The sequence below is a fragment of the Tenrec ecaudatus genome, chromosome 7 (genome assembly GCF_050624435.1).
Source record: "Tenrec ecaudatus isolate mTenEca1 chromosome 7, mTenEca1.hap1, whole genome shotgun sequence".
Taxonomy (NCBI): Eukaryota; Metazoa; Chordata; class Mammalia; order Afrosoricida; family Tenrecidae; genus Tenrec; species Tenrec ecaudatus.
Window position 1 is genome coordinate 61116257 of NC_134536.1, and position 21947 is coordinate 61138203.

Genomic DNA, 21947 nt, shown 5'->3' on the forward strand with positions numbered 1-21947 from the left:
GCTGAGTGCAAACATCCATCCACCTAATGTACAACCCATAATTTTGAATCAATTCTGGAAATTTTTGAGGTTGCAAACAATGAGTGTTTAAATTCTTTCCAAAAATTAATTTCTATATTCAACTTCACCTGAACAATTTGGATTTGACTACATAATTTGCTGTGAGGCACCACTGCTAATGGTAATTTATAGCATAATTTATACTCATTTTTTACTATTTGGGTAGTTGAAGTACTGTTTCAGTTACATTTTTTCAGGAAATGCATACAGGTATAGTTTTTCTGAACACGTATCTGATAGGATTCATTGTTGCATGTTCATGTTCATGACAGCATGACTTAGTGTGGTGCTGTTGGACTCCAGACTTCTTTCTGTAAAGTGCTGTAAACATTATTCAGGTCTCTCATTGTTGACTGGGAGTAGAACAACGTTTTGAGGTACTTTTCATTTTGAAATAGTTCCTTTATTATAACATTGGTCATTGCTTCCAGTCTGTTTGTTGTATTTTTAAGAAGGTATATGTATCATTCATGGATCACATTTATTTCCTACAGCTACACTCTCTGTATTAATTTTAAATATTCTATGCCACTATTGGAGCCCTGGTAGCATAGTAGTTAGGAGTTGGACTGCTAACTACAAGGTCAGCAGTTCAAAACCATAAATCTCTCCACAAGAGAAAGGTGAGACTTCCTGCTCCTATAAAGAGGTACAGTATTGGAGACCCACAGGGGCAGTTCTGCTCTGCCTTACAGGGTCTCTGTGAGTCAGAAATGACTTGATGACAAATGAATTGATACTTCTGATTAAAAGATAGATTTAAATTACTAATATTTTTAATGGAGGTAGGATCTACTTAAAATTGTTGAAAATCAGAATAACCTCCCATTTTTTCACTAAAATTTTTGTGATGTACAACCTATTTTCTACTTTGGAGAAAGTCTCCTCTAATCGGAAACAGCCCCCTGGTGAATATTTTGTTTTCATCTTATACATTATTGTTGTCTTTTTCTACAATATTCCCCACGCCACCCCCACCCCCATATGAATCTTACTTTGTTGTTCTTCATATTTTTTAATTCTTGGAGTTCCATTTTTATCTTCATTAAGGAACCTGTCTGGCACAAGTAGTTTTTGGTTGGCTGCTAACTTAAAAGTTGGCAGCTTGAGCCCATCTGGAGGTTCTGTGGTAGAAAGAACTGGTGAACTACTTCCATAGAGATTCTAGCCAAGAAAATCACTTGGGTCGCTTCTATTCTGTAATACATATGTCTCTATGAGCTGTAGGCTGACCCAGTGGCATCTGAGAATAACTATGTACATCTTTTCTGTTTTTTGTTTTAACTCATCATCTTTCTTTATCAACGAGGTTTCATGGAACCCTTAGGTTCTTCTACTGAGAGCACGTGAAAAAAGCCAAAAACTCACTGCCATTGAGTTTACTCCAATTCGGTGGCTCCACAAGACAGGCTGGAATTGCTCCTGTGGGTTTCTGAGACAGGGTCGAAAGCTGGGAAATGCAAGATCAGCAGTGCAAAACCTCCACCTGTTCTGTGGTAGAAACATGACAGTTTCTTCTCTTCCAAAGAGTTAGTCCCAGAAATCCACAAGGACAGTTCTACTTTGTCTTACAGGGTGGCTATGAATTGGAATTGACTAAATGGCAGTGAGTTTGATTTTGGACTTTGGTTAGTGTTTGCCAAAGAATGAATCCCTGGGTGGTACACATGGTTAAGCACTTAGCTACCAGCTGACAGAGTGGAGGTTCAAGTTCAGCCAGATGTACTTCAGAAGAAAGGCTTGGTGATTTACTTCCAAAAATTCATAGCCATGGAAAACTATGGAGCTCAGTTCTCTGAAACACATGGGGTTGTTGTGATTCAGGATTTACTGGTGGCAGTTTGTGTTTTGTATTAGTGCTTTGCCAACAGGCAGGATATGGCAAGTCCATTTAGTCTTCTTGATTTCCCACTTTCAAAGTTACACCATTCCTCACCCAGATTCCCAGAGTGAGTTTCATTTGGTGTGCCTCCTCCACTGATAGTTGAAGGTTTTTTCCCATATTCTCATTTCACAGATGTCTGGCCATGTGGGAGCTAATTTATTCCTGGATAATCTGAGGCAGTGTATTTTTTGTTGTGTATGTTTTGATTTTTAAACCTGAAGCATGGCATGAAAACCTTTTGTTGTAAAATCCCTCAGGACTTGATAGTGCTGAAAACTGACCTCACATCCCAAAATGGAGAGAGCCTAGGCTCCAACCAGTTTCTTGGAGCTATGGGTTTAGAATAGATGGGGAAAGAAAGTTATTGAGTGGAAGACTAAAACCTCAGTCATCTTAGAAAGTTTTTGAGAACTAGTTCCTATTGAGACAGACTGTCTTTTCAAGGTTGTGTATTTTAATGAAAAACTTGGGAGAAAGGTTATTTTATATTTCATCAATTCCAAGAAGTATATTCCTGTCCCCATCTGTAACTGAGTAACTGAGATGTGTTTTATTAGTAGTGTACCATATTTATCTGCAAAGTTTTTCTTTTGACACATAACTTATACATCATAAAGTTGAATAGTTCACTCGTTCAGTCATCAAGGGGAATTGTACAATCATCACCACATCTATCTTAGAGCATCCCCTCCACACACACACGCACCTATCCCGTGGTTAAATCACCTTTAAATTGACTTGTGCAGTCACGATCAGTTCTAGTGCTCCTTATCCCCGCCTGCCTTCATTATTTACACCTGAAATCCCCTTTCCCTCCCTATCCCCCATCCCCCACCCTTGCATTCCCTGTAACACCATGTATCAGGTATTATTATTATACATCCATTCGTCCTGTGCTTCACAGCTGAGAAACTCCAGAAAACAACAAAAGACAAATTGCACTAAGGATAAGATAATATTAGTATAAAGACAAAAATAGAAATGAATGGGAGGGAGAAGACAGGCCCCCATCAACATTCAAAAAGCCAAGGAAGAAATTCCTGTCATGGAACAACTAAGAGATACTTGAACCCAGAATAAATTCAGGTTGTGTCTATAGGGAGGTCAACTGACTTAAGTATCATGTTCCATCTAGCATAATTAAGATTACAGTGGTCTCTGCCTGATTGTAAGGCTGTTCAGGACTCTTGCCTTTGGCTAGAGCTGGCTCAGTCTGACTAGTTACTTGGTAGATGGGTGTTGTGCTCCCACCATCCTTCATAGCCTTCTATAAATTGGGTGTTCATAATTTTAGCTCTGATACTTTTCACCATATTCAAACTTTGTAATTATCATCTTTGGATCACACAAACTGGTGTGCTGCTTCTTTGTGGACCTGCCTGCTTACTTAGATGGCTGCTTGTTTGCGTACAAACCTTTAAAACCCCAGACACTATTCCGATTGATAGCGGGCACCATCTGCTTTCTTCATCACACTTTACTGTAGCACACTTATCTTCAGTGATCATTTTATGAAGGTGAGTATCGAGCAGGGCCATGATGTAAGAACTAAGTTTCATTTTTAGTAGTGCAAAATTGAATGTGTTTTAGTTGGCATTTTTGAGTTAATGAAATATTCACAGATGCCTTGTGCCATTCTACAAAGAATCTATTTATGTATGGGTTAAAAGGTTAAAAATAGCCTTTCTCAGAATATTTTGGGCCTTGGGTTAAGTTCTTAGTATTATATACCTGGACATCTGATAAAGGTAGAACATCAGCTGTCTGACCATGCACTATTGTTTATGGTAAAAATGTTTTGAAATTAGTAAATTATATGTGGACTGGGAGAACTGAATTAACTGTCAAATATCTGGTAGGAGGCTACAGCATTGGGCTTTCCTGAGTGATGATTCTGGTCTGTTGCTGAGGCTCAGAAAGCTATGCCTATAGGGGCTTGAGATTCAGGTTGGTATTTGGTACTTCTAAGCTAGGCTCCCTCGATGGTGCAGCTAATACTGCTAACGGAAAGGTCTGAGTTTGAGTCCACCCAGCGGCACCTCAGAAGAAAGATTTGGCAATTTACATAGAAAAAAAGCAGCCATTGAAAACTATGGAGTAGTTCGACCCTGACACACTTGGGGGAAATGAATAGTTCCTTAATTACTGTGTGAGGGGGCTTTTGCTGAATAGTAACTACCTGACACTGTCCTGCTAACATGTTTTCTGTTTTGTATCCTGTTGAATCCCATATATCCAATGCCTGGTGTGGCTTGTTTAAAAATAATTTTATTGGGGGCTCATACAACTCTTATCACAATCCACACATACATCGATTGTGTAACACACATTTATACATTTGTTGCCTTCATCATTCTCAAAACATTTGCTCTCCACTTAAACCCCTGGCATCAGCTCCTCATTTTTCCCCTCCCTCAGAACCTTGATAATTTATAAATTATTATTATTTTGTCATATCTTACACTGTCTGACATCTCCCTTAACCCACTTTTCTGTTGCCCGTCCACCAGAGAGGAGGTTATATGTAGATCCTTGTAATTGATGCCGCCTTTCTACTCCACCCTCCCGGTCGCCACTCTCACCACTGGTCCTAAAGGGATCATCTTTCCTGGATTCCCTGTGTTTCCAGTTCCTGTCTGTACTAGTGTACATCTTCTGGTCTAGCCTGATTTGTAAGGTAGAATTGGGATCATGATAGTGGGTGGAGGAAGCATTTAGGAACTAGAGGAAAGTTGTATGTTTCATTGTTGTTATACTGCACCCTGACTGGCTCGTCTCCTCCCCCGATCCTTCTGTAAGGGGATGTCCAGTTACCTACAGGATGGGCTTTGGGTCCCCACTCTGCAATCCCCCTCATTCACAGTGATTTGATTTTTTGTTCTTTGATGCCTGATACCTAATCCCTTTGACACCTTGTGATTACACAGGCTGGTGTGCTTCTTCCATGTGGGCTGTGTTGCTTCTGAGCTAGATGGCCGCTTGTTTACCTTCAAGCATTTAAGATCCCAGGCACTATATCTTTTGTTAGGGCACCACATTTGCTTATGCACCCAGTTGTCTTCAGAAATCATATTGGGGAGGTGAGCACACAATGATACGATTTTTTTGTTCTTCGATACCTGATAACTGTTGCTTCTGAGCTAGATGGCCATTAGTGTACCTTCAAGTCTTTAAGACCCCAGACGCTGTATCTTTTGATAGCCGGTCTTCATCACCTTTCTTTACCACATTTGCTTATGCTCCCGCTTTGTCTTCAGTGATCTTGTCAGGAAGGTGAGCATCCTGGAACGCCAGTTTAATACAACGAAGTATTCTTGCATTGAGGGAGTATTTCAGTGGAGGCCCAATGTCCATCTGCTACCTTAATACTGAACCTATAAATAAATGTACATAGATCGATTTTCCCATCCTCATCTATAAATATATTTACATATGTACATGCCTTTATCTAGACCTCCGTAAATGCCCTTTGCCTCCTAGCTCGTTTCTCTATTTCCTTTGACCTTCCTCTTATCCCACTATCGTGCTCAGCCTTCATTTGGGTCTCAGTAATTCCTTTTGGTTACATTACGCTTGGTCACGCCCTACCAGGCCTCCTACACCCTCCTCACCACCAATTTGGATCCCTTGTTGTTCCCTTGCTTCTGGGCTTGTTAACACCACTTCCTTTCCCCCCACCTCCCACTCTCCTGTGTCCCCCCATTGTATTCTCCTCCAGATTGTTCATCCAGCCTGTCTTATTTAGACAGATCTGCGGAGATAATAACATGCACAAAAACAAGACAGAGCAAAACCAAGGAACAAAAGAAAACAAAACAAACAAAAAAAACAACCAAAAAGCCAATGACAAACCAAACAACCAAAAAATAAAAACACAACACAACTACAACAAAAAAGAAAAGCTTGTAGTTAGTTCAAGGATTGTTTGTTGGCCTTTAGAAGTGCTTTACGGTGGAGTTTGATGGGGTGCCAAGCCCTGGCCCCAAAGTCTATTTTTTGTATTCCCTGGGGACATCTTGCTCTGTTCCCCTTGCTGTTCTGTTGCACACCCTTAGTGTTTTGCCTCGGTGTGGTCGGATCAGATTGGGAGCAATTCCCACTGTGTCTCCAGTGTTGTCCCCTGTGGGGCTATGGGTCAGTGAGGGATGTCGTGTCTCATAGTGGGGCCAGCCATGTGGTCTTCTCTGTGGATTGGCTGCTCTGAGTGGGAATTTCGTTGTCAAGGCTTGGTGGGCCAGGATGTGCTCCATTCTTCCTCCTCCTTCATTTGTTCCCATGTGCTCTGATCAGACATGTCATTCTCCCGGAGCTGCAGCTTCAGTGCTGTCCTCTGAAATAATTTCTTTTGGGGGGAGGGGCAGCTGTCAACGGAGTTGGATTGGGGTCGGTCCCTCAGGTTTGGTCATATTCTAGTTGGACTTAATGAGGTAATGTTCTGTAGTGCATGCTGCTGGTTGGTTGTTTTTTGAGTGTGTGTTTTAAAATATTTTACTGCTAAGTGAATATTTGTCATAAGTATTTTAAATTATTAAACATATAATGTGAGTGTATCTATATACATTTTTAAGATTAAGGAATAATAATAAAGTACCAAGGCTAAGAATTGGAACATTATCAGACTTTGAGGTTCCTGATTGCCTTCTCCTCTCCCTTCCCCACTTCCAGCAATAACCACTATCCTCTAATAGTACCCTTGTTTTTCTTCATAGTTTCATTATATAAGTATAGACCCAAAACATAATTATTTCATTTTATCCTTTTTGGAGATATGTGTGACTTTTTACATTTTTCAGTGAACTTCCCCCCCCCCCCCCGAGTATATTTTTGGGAAGCATCTACGTATATATTATATAGCTGTAATTCAGTCTCGTTTTTACTGCTGTATAGTATTCCACTGTATAAATCTAGTACATTTATCATTCTATCTCTGGCAAGTAAGGTGGTTCTTGTTTTGTTTTCCAATTACAAGCAATGTTATTATGAAAATATACTTCCACCAACGGTGGATGAGTTTCTTATGCTTCATACTTTTACCAATAATTAGAATTGTTTAGCTTTTTAAGTTTTAAATTAATTTTCATGAAGTATAAATGATATCTCACTGTGAGATTTGTATATTTTTCTCTCACTGAATGAGCCCTGGAAAGTGTTGAACGGCTAACCTCAAGGTGGGCAGTTCAAACCTACCAGCTACTCTGCAGGACAAAAGAGTAGCCTTTTACTCTAAAGATTTACAGTTTCAGGAACTCTACATAGGGTCTTTATAAGTTAGAATTGAGTCGATGGCAGTGCTTTTTTTCCAATGATTTTGAAAGGAGCCCTGTTGATGCTTTTCGATAATCATTGAATTGCTACCTACAAGGTCAGTGGTTCAAAAGCACCAGCCTCTGTGTGGAGGAAAAGTAAGGCTTCTATAAACATTCAGTTTCAGAAATCTTAAGGAGAAATTCTCCTGTGCTGTATAGGGTTGATATGAGTCAGCATTGAGACTATGGCAGTGACAGTGTGAATGAGCTTGAATTTTGACATATGTTTATTGTCTACTTGTTCTATCCTGGGAGAGAAGTGTTGAAGTTTCCAACTCTAATTGTGAATTCATCAGTTTCTCTTTCTAGTCCTATCAATTTTTGCTACATGTGTTTGGAGCTTTGTTAGAATTTGATTGTTAGGTTGTATTGGTGAAATGACCTCTAATACCCAGTAGTATTCCTTGTTATGAAGTATTCCTCATCTGATATTAATTTACCCAACTCCAGCCTTTTTTAGATTAGTGTTTGTATGGTTTATCAAGTCAAAGTCTGAGATTTCTCCTTCTTGCAATCTAACAAATGTCCTAGATGGTAGCAGCATATATAAGACTCCTGGGCCTCAGTTCTATTTCTTCTGAGTAAGGCGGCATTAGGGAGTTGGTTGAGCCCTAGGGGCACAGTGGTTAAAGTACAAGTCTGTTAGCTCAAAGGTCAGTAGTTCAAATCCCCTAGCTGCACCTTGGGTAAAGATGTGTCAGTGTGCTTCTGTAAAGGTTTACCATTTGGGAAATCCTATGGAGCAGTTAGTCTGATGGGATCATTCTGAGGTCAGTGGATTAGAGGGCCAGTGGGGTTTGGGGATTTTAGGGAGGTAGTAGCAATCAAACACTGAGAAGTAGCTTCAAAGATAGAGACCAATGAAGAATTGCCTTCCAATATGAGGGCAACTCAAAAAGCATTGCTATTAAATCAAAGAAACCTTTATTAGACAAAAGTACAAAATGTGAATCTGCTATTTCTTGACATATCTTCTGTCTAGATCAATGAGTCTCAGCATGTGGGTTGCAACCCCTTAGGGGGTTGAATGGCCCTTTCACAGGGATTGCCTAAGACCATCGAAAAACACATAAATATTTCACAATATATAATTGCATATTGTTTTGTGATTAATCACTATGCTTTATGTCCAACTTGTCACAATGGAAATAAATCCTGCATATCAGATATTTACATTATGATGCAAAGCAGTAGTGAAATTACAGTTATGAAGTAGCAATGAAAATAATGGTTGGGAGTCACCACAACATGAGGAACTGTATTAAAGGGTTGTGCGGCATTAGGAAGGTTGAGAACCACTGATCTAGATCTGTACATTCCGATGGTGTTGTTTTCATTTCTTTTTGTTGTTGTTGTTTTCATTTCTTAATACTTCCCCAATGAATTCTTCACTTTTCAATTTACAACACATCGAAACAGCAGTTTTTGCATCCTCTGAGAACTCAAAGCATGTTCCATTTTTTTCTTTTGTCTTTTTAAATTTGTGAAACAAAAAGAAGTCTGAAGAGGAACGAACGAGGCTGAAGGGAGGATGTGTTAGGGTTTCCCATTGAAATTCTCCCAGTACAGCACTTGTTATTCTTAAAGAATGATCAGGTACCTTATTATGATGAAAAAAAAATTCTCAGTGCAATTTTTCTGGCCTTTTCTCACCAGTGCAATTTTCAGTTTTATTAAAACATCATTATAATAAGAGCTTGTGAGTGTCCTGCATCCTTAAACAAATCTATCAAGATGGTCCCATTGAAGTTCCCAAAACAGCCACCATAAGCTTCTGAGCTGACGTCTCTGGTTTGAATTTAACTGGCCCGGCAAATCCACTCAGAAGCCCCGTTTTGACTTGACATTGTTCTCTAGCTAGTATTAGTAAGTCTTAAGACCCTTTACCACATACAATTCATTTCCTAGAATCTTCTTCATTAGCTTCCATCGTGTTAAACAAACTGGTAGAAAGATCAGCATGATGAGCTACCTGATCTTTGTGTAACACTTTTAGCATCCATTGAGCCAAAAACTTCATGAGGACAAGATGTTCATTTAAAATGGAAGATGCCGAACCATATGAAATCCTAACTTCAATAGTTATGAGGTCAGTCGTAAGTCTACAATCTTCTTCCAACATTTCCGTACTTCAGCCACAGTTTCATCCTCCATGGCGATGGACAGTGTTCCCATTTCTTGGCTCATCTCTGAGGTCTTCCTGACCTCACTGGAAACACTTGATCCATCAAAAACATGGTTTCTCATGTGGAACTGCATTCCTTATCAATTTGTTGCAAAGCTTTGGTGATTTGAGGAGATGGATGTTCACTTGAATTTTGTTAAAAATCTTGCTATTTCTTGGCTCTGACTTGAAACTGAGGGTTTTTCCCCATGGCACAAAAATATTCTAGTTCAGGGAATAACTTCGCTATCAGAGTGCATTGAAAGGTAGACTAATGGCAGATGTAGTTAGGTTAAAATTTAATACCTCATCATTTGTTCTTTTCACCCATTTACAATTTGTTCTAGTGTTTACTTTTTCTTTTATCTTTTCAATTGAGGTTTTTCTTTGGGTTGGTTGGTATTTTTGTTGGGTTTGGGTATGTTTTACTTCAAATGAAATCCAAGACAGGTAAATCTATAGAGATGTAACTGGATTACTAGTTTCTTGGGGTTATGATAGAGGAGTTTGGGACAAACAGCGAGTTAATAATAATGAGCACTAGAGAGAAAATGTACTAAAATTGTAGGTGGTGGTGATTGCAGAACTCTTTAATATGTTTAAACGATTGAGTTGTATGGTACGTGAATTACATGGCAATAAAGCTGTTAAAATAGCCTTTTAAAAAGATGATTATGTGTTTTTATTTCTGGTATTTTTTTAGCGTGTTGGTAATGTGGTTTGGTGTCTTTTACTTAATTTGTAAATTACCAAGGCATTATCTCGTTGTGAAATTTCTTTTGGCTCATTCTTTCTCCTTTCTCTCAGAATTTAATGGCATATATATTAGGCCATTTGGTTTGTATTACAGTTCTTGTGTGATATATTCTTTGTTTTTTACCCCTCTTTTTTCTATTATAAGATTTTTCTTTCCCCTTTAGGCAAATTACTTTGATGATTATTGTATTGTTGCTATTTTTGAAGTATTGCTATTTCAGGAGATAAAACTATGTAGGATGGGAATATACTTTTGTACATACCCTGAACTACTTTTGATTTTTAGTAAAATTAAAATTTACAATAAAGATTCTTCGAGTTAAAACCAGCTGGATAGATTTGGGGACCATGAGACATGGCCCAGAATTGTGATTTGGTGATCATTGTCAAGATAGTAAAGTTTCTCAATGCAATTCTCCGAAGACAGCTCCTCCTACCTTTGAAGAATGAACAGGTGCGTTGTTGTGGTGAGGAAAAAAATTCCTTGATGCAACATTCTTGGCTTTTTCTCACCAATGTAGCTCTCATAATACCTCCTACTAAGTTTCCATAATTCTCCTTGGTCTTATGAGAAAATCTACCTAGATTACCCTCTAGATAGAGTTCAAAAAAAACCAGTCACCCAAACTTCAGAAACCACTCTTTTATTATCTTTCTTCTGAAGGCATCCTGAGACTATGACAGGTTTTATAGATTTCTATAATTGTGTTAAGAATATAAAAAAGACTATAGACTGCTAGATGAACAACCAAATTTGTCTTGAAAGAAGTTGAGGATTGTATTATCAGGAGAGATGAGACCCTGAAGAAGGATGACTTGCTTGGTAAAGGTCAGCGGGAAGAGGAAGCGCCTCAATGAGATGGAGTAACACAGTGGCCACAATAACGGCTCCAACATAACAATTGTGAGGGTGCCAGACAACTGAACAGTTTTTCACTCTGATTTACACAGGATGGCTCTGAGGCAGAACTCACTCAACAGCACCTATCATGGGCTTGTAGCAAACATTTTTGATTTATCCTCATTCTATCTTGTCAATAAAATGATTTGTTTAAAAAAAAGATGGAAGGAATTAAAAAAGAACTAGTCAACATTTGCCATTTTAAGAGATAGCTTATGGTCCAGAACCAGTTGGAATAAAGGAAGAAGTCCAAGCTGTGCTGAAGATATTAACAAAAACCAAGGTTCCAGGAATTAATAGAATACCAATTGAAATGTATGTTTCAACACGCTGATGACGCACTGGAAGCACTCAACTAGTCGTCTATCCCAAGAAATGTGGAAGGCAGCTACCAGGCCAACTGACTGGAAGAGATCCATATTTGTACCCATTCCAAAGAATGGTCACCCCACAGGCAGCAGAAATTAACTAAACAATATCACATCTAAGTACAATTTTGTTGAAGATAATCCAACAATGGTTGCAGCAGTACATTAACGGAGCTGCCAGAAATGTAAATCAGATTCAGAAGAGCACGTGACATAAGGAATATTAGCTGTCTCTTGGCTTAAAGCAAGGAATACCAGAAAAACGTTTACTTGTGTGTTATTGATAATGCAGAGGCATTCAGCTACGTGTGTTATAACCAACTATGGACAGCAGTGAGAAGAATGTGAATTCTGGAAGTCATTGTACTTAAAGAGGAACCTATACATGGGTCAAGAAGCAGCTGTTTGATCCGAACAAGGGAATACTGCATGGTTCTAAATAAGGAAAGCCGTGCATCAGGGTAGTATCCTTTCACCATACTCTTTATGATTATTGCTCAGCAAACAATCAGAGCAGCTGGAGTTTATGAAGGAGATGGGGCATCAGTATTGGAAGAAGGCTTGCTAGTGATTTGCAATGTGCAGATGGCATTTTCGTTGCTGAAAATGAGGAGGACTTAAAGAACTTTTTGATGAAGATCAAGGATTGCATCCTCAGTATAGTTTAAAACTTGGTGTAAAGAAAACCAACGTTTTGATTGAAGTCAAGGATTTCCTCTTGGATTCTGAAGCAGCAGTCAAGAAATTAAATGATGCATTGTACTGGGTAAATCTGCTGCACCAGATCTCCTTTTGAGGATTAAAAAGCAAGGATGTCACCTTGAGGATTATCTTGATGTAAAAGTCTCTTGTAGACAGCATATTGATGAGTCATGTCTTATCCATCCTACCACTCTCTTGTCTTGACTGGCACATCTAACCTGTTTATATTCAGTGTAATTATTGATAGATAAGAATTTACGGTTGTCATTTCATTGTCTTTTTCTTTTCTTTTTGCGGTGGTGATGATTTCTTTGTGCAGGATATTTTTCTGTGCCTGCCAAGTTAATTTTGTTTACAATTTTATGTTTTGTTCCTTAATTGTTGATGTCATATGTTCACTGAACCTTTATGATTTTCTTCTATTTAATTTTTGTTCTTACTCAAAAGCTCAAGCACATTGAATAAAGTGGCCCTGTAATATAGAAAGGCCCTGGGGGTTTCTGATACTGTAATTTTTACCAGAGTGGAAAGTCATCTTTCTCTGATAGTTTTGAACTGCTGGCCTTGTAATTAGCAGCCCAAAGCATAACACACTGTGCCACCCGGCTGAACGGGGCTTAGATATCTGGCTCCAAAGGTCAACATAGTAGGTAAGGGAAAACTTGGTACATGCCTAAATCTGGATAATTCCAAAGCTATTCATTCCCATGTTTCTGTGTGTCAATTAGGAGAGCTTTGAAAGGATTTCTCTTGTCTGGTAAAGTCCCAATGCAGTCCTAGCATACACTGAAGAACACAGAGGGTCAAGCTTCTGTTAACACCTGTGAGGTTTTTTGTATCTATACTTTAATAGTTGTAGAATCAGAACAGGGAGTTATTTTTCTCAGAGACAGGAAGACTCTTTCTAAATTATTTAAATACTAGTAAAAACCTTGGCCCTACTTATACACTTATAAAAGTTAAAATACACAATGTTCTTTTATCCTATTTTCCTCAATAATTAATCTTTGATATATTATAGGTCTCTACTAAATACATATTTTAAAAGATGCATTGTTTCTCTGTATGTAATCTTACATAGATAATCTTTTACATGTGGATTATGAATTCTCAAATCTATTCTCTCTATTTACATTGTTACAACTTTAATTAATGTCTCATTATTCTTGCTTAAACTACCATAATAGCCTCTAAGCTTCCCTCTAACTTCATCTCTTTTCAAATTCAGCTTTTATAATGTCACTAGAATATTTCTCTGATCCATATGTCATACAAGTGTTGATATATTAACACTGATGCAAGAAAATAAGTGAGCATTTGCAAATAACCCAACTGTTCAAAGGGTTGGTTAGACCTATATTGTACATGTAGTCTGCGTATATATTCATTAAAAATATTACTAGGGAAGAATATAACAAGAGATGTTCATGTACATGGCCAAGTGAAAAGAATAGGTTTTCAAATAGTATATACAGTATAATTACCTTATATACTCGTGTATAAGCTGAGTTTTTCAGCACATTAAAAATAATTTTATTACAATTCATACATATATTCATTGTGTCAAGCACATTTTGTACATTTGTTGCCATTATGATTCTCAAAACATTTTCTTCAGACATCGAAGAGCTAAAAACCATATCAGTGTGTGCCTACCTTCCTGACACAACCACTGGAGACAAATGTGTGCATAAACAAATGTGAAGAAAGCTGATGGTGCCCGGCTATCAAAAGATATAGTGTCTGGGGTCTTAAAGGCTCGAAGATAACAAGTGGCCATCTAGCTAAGAAGCAACAAAGCCCACATGGAAGAAACACACCAGCCTGTGTGACCACTAGCTGTCAAAGGGATCAGGTATTAAGCATCAAGGAACAAAAAAATCATAACATTGAAAATGTGGGTGAGTGCAGAGTGGAGACTCAAAGCCCAATGCTAGCCAACTAGACACCCCTTGCTGAGGGATTGTGGGGAGGAGATGAACCAGGCAGGGTGCAGGGTAGCAACGATGAAACTTACAACTTCTCTCTAGTTCTTAAATGCTTCCTCCCCCCTACTATCATGATCCCAATTCTACCTTGCAAATCTGGCTAGACCAGAGGATGTTCATAGGTACAGATAGCAACTGGAAACAGGGAATCCAGGACAGATGACTCCTCCAGAACCAGTGATGAGAGTGGCGATGCCTGGAGGGTGGAGAGAATGTAGGGTAGAATGGGGGAACTGATTACAGGAATCTACGTATAGCCTCCTCCCTGGGGGAGGGACAACAGAGAAGAGGGCCAGGGGAGATGTCAGACAGTGTAATATTTGACAAAATAATAATAATATATGAATGATGAAGGGTTCATGAGGTAGGGGGGAGTGAGGATAGAGGGAGAAAATGAGCAGCAAATATTAAGGGCTCAAATAGAAGTCAAATGTTTTGAGAATGCTGCTGGCAGCAAATGTACATATGTTCTTGATACAATGGATGCATGTATGGATTGTGATAAGAATTGTACGAGCCCCCAATAAAATGATTAAAAAACATTTTCTACTTGAGCCCTTGGTATTAGCGCTTCATTTTCTCCTCCCACCCCACCTCACGAACCCTTGATAATTTATAAATTATTATTTTGTCATGTCTAACACTGCCCCGACGTCTCCCTTCACCCACTTTTCTGTTGTCCATCCCCCAAGGAGGGGATTATATGTACATCCTTATGTTCGGTTCCCCCCTGTCCTCCTGGTATCGCTACTCTCATTATTGGTTCTGAGGGGTTTATCTGTCCTGGATTCCCTGTGTTTCCAGTTCTTATCTGTACCAGTGTACATGCCAGTTTAATAGAACAGTGTTCTTGCATTGAAGGGGAGTACTTGAGTGGAGACCCAATGTCCATCTGCTACCTTAATACTAAACTTATAAATATATGCATATAGATCTATTTTCCCATCGTCATAAACATAGATTTACATGTGTACATTCCTGTATTCAGACCTCTATAAATGCCCTTTGCCTCATAGTTCTTTCATCTATTTCCTTTTACTTGTCCCACTATCATGCTCAGCCTTCATTTGGGTTTCAGTAATTCCTCTCTATTTCATTGCCTTTGATTAAGCCCTACCTGACCTCCTACACCCTCCTCGCCATTGATTTTGGATCACTTGTTCCCTTGTCCCTGGGGTTGTTAACACCTACTTCCTCCCCCCTCCTCCCATGTTCCACTGGAACTATCTGTCCTGTTTTCTCCTCCAGATTGTTTATCCCACCTATCTTATCTAGATAGACCTGCAGAGATAATAATATGTACAAAAAACAAGACAGAGCAGAAGAAAGTAAAACAAAACAAAAAACTAATGACAAAAAAGAAAAAAGCCTGTAAATAGTTCAAGGTCTGTTTGTTGACTTTTAGGAGTGTTTTCTGGTGCGTGTGATGGGGTGCCATGCCCTGGCCTCAATTTTTGGTATTCCCTGGGGACTTCCTTACTCTGCTTCCCTTGCTGTTCTGTTATACGCCCTTAGTCTTTTGCCATGGTGGGGTGAGATCAGATTGGGTCAGCACATTTTTTATGCAATTTTTAAGGTAAAATTAGGTGCCTCAGCTGATATTCAGGTTGAGTTATACTCGAATATATACAGTATTCTGTTAAGAATGAATATAATATAAGAAAAAATAATGAAATAGGCCAGTATGTGAAGTTTTTATCTATGGGTAGTAGATTTGAGTGATTTGTGTGTTTATTTTTATATTTCTTTTGTATTTATTTTTTTAAACCATATATTCATAATTGAGGAGAAAGAATGTTAATAAAACCAGAGTATAATATTTTAATCTTTTTCTTCAACTGGATGCCATCAGTAGCTTCCGATAGTCTACAGAAGCAGGCCTAGTTTTGGCCCACTTTTGCGGCAATACCCTTCTGATTATTCTGTCTGGTCCCCTGTGAGATGCTGGTTTGTTTTGTTCCTTTCTGGGTGAAACACAATTCTTCCTGTCTTTCTATGAGCTCCTAGGGTTGCTCCGCTGCTCCTCTTAGTTTATGTTTTATCTTTGACTGCTTTGCATTAAATCAGAAGATAAGTAACTGCAGCTGAGAATGTGTGGCCCACAAAGCCTGCAATATTGTTGGTATTTTGTTACAGAAAAAAAAGCCAACTTTAGATGCAGAGTTAATATGTTTTTTTTTTAATTTTTAAAAATTTGCGCTCCCCCCCTTTTTTGCAATGTCAAGACTTCTATTTAGATATTAACTTTTACAAGTAAGAGGCTACATTTCCCTCCTAGAATCCTGACATCTCTCATTAAGCATCATTTTGTGTCTTTATTTATCAATTTCTGGTTAATGTTAGTGAAGTCAGCAATTCCGTAAACATTAAAAATGTCAGAAATCCGAAGGAGCAGTTCTTTTTATGCTCTATATGGTTGCTGTAGGTCAGAATCAACCCAATGGCAGTGAACTGGGTTTTTAGTTAGTCGAGTCACTCTTTGTATTTCCTAATGGTAAGTATTTGAAAGTTGGATTGGAAGTATCTCACAGGAAGGCATCTGGATTGACTGGTGATTCAGAACACATGTTGTGTGGTATTTGGCAAGAGGCTAAAGACCAATTGTTGCAACCACTCACATAACAGTTTCTTGCAAACCAGTGCTTTCTATAATTTTAGCAATAAACACATTTTTCCTTGGCAGTATGTTGGTTTTTTTTAAGTAATATGCTTTGGGATGTTAGGAGTAGTTTAAACAGTTTTCAAAATATAAAAATTAAAACACAGAAGTTCAGGAAGTAACAATTTGAGTATAGCTATGTTTGTGAGATTCATAATCAGTATGTACTTCCTGTTTTCATGGTTGTCATTAGTTAAGGTAAAGAAATCTTATATAGATTTGCATAAAGTTATTCATCCTTATAGTCTCTACTATAAAAGGGTATAATTTTATTATTTGTATTTGAAATAGTCCTGTGTCTTAATCTCAAAAATCTTACTATCAAATATTGGTTACCTTCTCCACAACCATTGATGAATGGAAACTAAGGAAGAAAAGATAGTTTTTGTTAGTTGTCATTGAGCCAAGTATACACTCGGGAACCAATGATAATAAAGAACAAAGTCAAAGGATGAAAAAGCAGTCCCCAAATGATGATGGCAACATAAGTACAAATGTGCTTGACACAGTGGATGTTTGTATGGAGTGTGATAAGAGCTCCCAATAAAATGATTACCAAAAAAAAAAAAGCTGAGTCCCCATAATATGGGAATTTCTTATAATGAAGGTAATCCTAATTCATGGCAGCAATATTAATAGTGCCATCCTTTATTTTCAAAACAAAAAACCAAACTCAAATGCCTTCTAGTACATGTTGATTCAGAGTGACACAGTGGGATGGGATAAAACTGCCTCAGTGGGTTTCTGAGACTGCAACCTTTTACAGGAGTAGAAAGCCTGGTCTTTCACTCTCAGAGCAGTTCGTGACTACTGACCTTGGGGTTAGCAGCCTGACACATAATCACTGTGTTACCAAGGTTCCTCAAGTATCAAGACTCCCAAGTTATATGATAAATTATGTTGTCATCTTACTGAACTATTATACTGACCATTGAGCAGTTGAATGTGCTTTAAAATGTAGGTTTGGCCCAGCATCCGCATTTATTCTGATTCTTATTGTTAACGTGTACAGGAGTTTAGTGGATTATTGGTTATACGACAAGAAAGTAAGTAAAGTGAACCCTAATTCAAAAACAGGGTCATCTGATAGTGTTCAGATTACAGTATATGTGTGTCTATGCTTAGATGATTTAAATTCCCCGCTGCTAAAAGTAAACTTTTTGGGTCTTTTGTAGGCTTATTTCTCATTTTTCACTCTTTACCATAACTCTGTATTTCAACCTTTTGTATAGACTTGAATTTTCCTGAATATAGCTTTACATTTTGCTTTTATTATATCCTTTGTTTTTTCTTCCCTGCTCCACCTTTTCAGTTTTCTTTTTCTAGCCCAGGTCTGTTAAATTCCTACCAATCATTTACAAGTTCAGTACAAATTTCTCTTCCATGAAGTCTTTCTGGCAAGACATTCTAATTAATTAGTTTTCTCTGTGCCCCCTAGCATTTTCTATTTACCTTTAAACTTGGAAAAGAAATGGCATGCAATGACTTCTTCTGGCTATACCAAGGAGAAGGAGAATCCAACTCCACACTAGCCAAGACCAGTTGCCACAAGGCAGAGGTATCAGACATGCCTCCATTCTCCATCTGTCTTCACTCTATTCTGACATCATCTGTTCCACCCACAGCACTCTGCTTCCCTAGTCAGTTCAATGATCTTGTAGTGGCCACACAAAACCACAGACAATACTCAGGATTATGGGAATTTATTAGGGAAGTTAGCAGGTTCCCGTAAACCAGAATCAGAAAGCATTCAGGATACAGGCATTGGTCCACAACAGCCAAGTCTCACATTAGTTGCATGGTCCTGCCCCATCAATTGGTGAGAGTCATAGAGAAATGGATAGAAGAGCCATAAGTAAAGAATGTCACTGTATCACACTAGGTGACCCAACCTTCCTCCCCAGCACTTAAGGCAAGGCTTGCGTTTAAGTCACATAAAAATTCACATGACCTTAAAGCTTTTAAAATCCTAGGTATTTAATTAAAAACTTTTGGTGAAGTATTGTTATATTCCCTAATTTCTTTAGAACAACTAGGCTAGAGAGTGTATTTTTAAGATTTTCTTTGTAAATATTATATTAAGTTCAAAAACCCAAACTCACTGCCATTAGGTAAATTTTGACTCGGTGACTCAATATGAGTCACTCTTTTGCTAATTTTAAAATTATATAGTAGTGCTTTTCTTACTGGGATCCTGTAAACGTTTACTCTTTGGTATGTTGATTATATCAAAAATCTTTGTTTTGTTTTAGGTGAAAGTTTTACATGGAGTTTCAGAACCTAAAAAGTAGTTGTCACTGAGTTGCCTCCAACTTATGGGACGCTCACGTGGGTAAATGAAACCCTATAGGATTGTGCATGGCACATTTTTTAGCGGTATATCACTAGGCCTCCCTCTTGAGGTACCACCTACAGTGAACTCAAACATCCAAATTTTCAGCCAAGCACATTAACAGTTTTAGCTGCTAATATTAAGATTGAAGGTTTGAGGCCACCTAGAGGTGACTCAGAACTAAGACCTGTGCCACTTCTGAAAAATCTGCCATTGAAGACCTCATTGAGCACAGTTCTATCCTGCCACACACAGCGTCACCCTGAATCAGGGTCAACTGTGAAGCAAGTAGATATAAAAACCAGAGGTGAGGCTAAGTTCTAAGCAGCTTTCACAGATTATAGTAATGAAGTCATCATTGATCCAGTGACTGATATTTGAGAAGTTTAGTTACAGAATGTTATTTTGTGCTCTGATCACATCTCAAAGTTTATTCTTCATTCAAAATAATGATTGATATTTAATATAACCTAAGTGACAAGCTAAGCATTGTAATGTAAGAGAAATAGGATAAATCAATTGGTGTCATCTACTTAATTTGTGTTACAAACTGTATTCTTATGTCAGCATGATGTATGTGATAAAGTAAGTCTATGGTTAATCTTATGTTACAGTTTTGAATGTAGTTCAAGGGCTATACTTCCACTCATGAAGTCTTGTGTGAGCATTCCTAATTAATAGAGCATCAGGTGCTCATCACATCACAAGTACACTTTACCATATTTTTGTGAGAAGGGTGAAGTTTTAAAATACCTGAGAGCTCTAGGAACCTCTTAGAGGGAAGGCTTACCATGACACTTACATCAAATATTAGATCTGTAGCTTTTTTCATAGCCTTTGAGGAATGGAGGCCTCTTGGTTGGGAAGATTTAAAATCAGTTCCCAGTGATTTAAATGGTCAAAGATTCCTGCCTACTATAAACAACAGTGCCACAAACCTGACTGAAGGAAACCACAGAGCATGGCCTCGTTAAAATTTTCTCAAAGTGGACAAATGAATTATCTTTGACTGAATACTGAGTTGTATCTTGACAGGGAAAGGTTGTATGGAAAGAATACCAGAGAAAGAGCAACTAGTTGGAACCTAAGAATTGAACAATTGCCAGAGTTTGCAGAAGTCTGTAAAACATTCAGGTTTTATCCATGTATAGTGAATACACTTATTTGAATGCCAGAGGCACTTATTTAGAAGAGAGCCCAGGAAGGTCAGCCCGAAAGAGTAGGGCTAATATGACAGTAAGTTAAAAAGGATGATAAGATCATAGGAACTTACGTTAAACAAAAATAAAAGACTTGAAGCTACTATTTCTCTACATGTACCCCATCTAGGTCTATACGAGTCTGCAGGCAATTTCCCATCTCTAACCTATCCTTGAAGAATTCTGTTTTTCAATTTATATTATGTCAGAGTGGTAGTTTTTGGCACCCTCAAGGAACTGAAATCACGTTTCTTTTAAATGCTCTAGGGAGTTTGGGTTCATAGGGGGTGGGGAATCTGAAAAGTCAAGCTCAGAACTATAGTTTGAATGCAGTAAAATTTTCCATTGAAAAATTCCCAGAACAACAAAAAATGAGCTGATACCAAGGGCTCACATAGAAAGAAAATGTTTCAAAAATGTTGATGGCAACATGCGTACAAATTTGCTTGGCACAATGAATGTGTGTATTGATTGTGATAAGCGCTATAAGCGCCCCCAATAAAATGATTGGTGAAAAAAAGAAAACTTCCCAGAACAGCCTCTGCTATCCCTGAAAAATAAGCAGGTACACTATCATAATGGGAAAAAAATTTCCAACCAATCAACCAGTGGAAGAGAAATGCTCAACTCTAGCTCTTATCTAGGCTTCCTACCTCCTTTAAATGGAGTTCAGAAGCATGCATTAAAGGTCACAACGCACTGTAAAGTGCACTTCACAGGCACTGTAAAGATGTGTCTTAATAACATGATTATAGAGAACTTCCCCAGCTACCAGCCCCCTGGTGGTTTAGTCGGGTACATGTTGGGCTGCTAACTGCAAGCACAGCCGTCTGTAATCACAAGCTGTTCTATGGGAGAAAGGGGAGGCTTTCTACTGTGAGGAGTTACAGTCTTGAAAACCCACAGAGGTAGGTCTAATATACCCTTAATAGTCCCTATGACTCAGAATTGACTTGGTGGCAGTGAGTTTTTCCTCAACCACCAATAATAGTCCAGGTGGTACAGTGGTTAAGCCATCGGCCTTTAACCAAAAGGTTAGTGGTTCAAACCTACCAGTGGCTTCATAGGAGAAAGATGTGACACTCTACTTAGATTTACAACATTAGAACCCCTGGGAAGTTCTATTCTGCCTTATTGGGTTGGTAATCGTCAACCTAACTAGACTTTCCTCCATCTCTTCCATCTTAACAACCACCCAAAAAACCCCCCAAAAAGCAAAAACAGAGTTTCTATGTAGTAACAGAGGATTGCACTTGGCAGAACTACGAGTCATAGAATCTGTTTAAGAAAGAGATGGATAAATTCAAAAACAGGGAGACAAAAACAAGGACATTGGAATCTCTAATATCTACAATAACAAATAATAAACATAGTATAAATTCTAACCAGATAAAACATACCTTTAAAGCAGTGGTTCTCAACCTTCCTAATGCTGAGACCCTTTAATACAGTTCCTCATGTTTTGGTGACCCCCCCAACCAGAAAATTATTTTCATTGCTACTTCATAACTGTAATTTTGTTACTGTTAGGAATTGGGCCACCCCTGTGAAAGGGTCGTTCAACCCCCAAAGGGGTCACAACCCACAGGTTGAGAACCACTGCTTTAAAGGCATATTTAACTCCATT

At 38.3% G+C, this 21947-nt stretch overlaps 1 protein-coding gene across 2 annotated transcripts in view; it reads left to right on the forward strand.

Annotated features, from left to right (window-relative positions):
• The window catches only part of REV3L (REV3 like, DNA directed polymerase zeta catalytic subunit), a 170274-nt gene that overhangs the window by 19807 nt on the left and 128520 nt on the right, over positions 1 to 21947 (forward strand). The gene's annotated exons all lie outside the window — the stretch shown is intronic.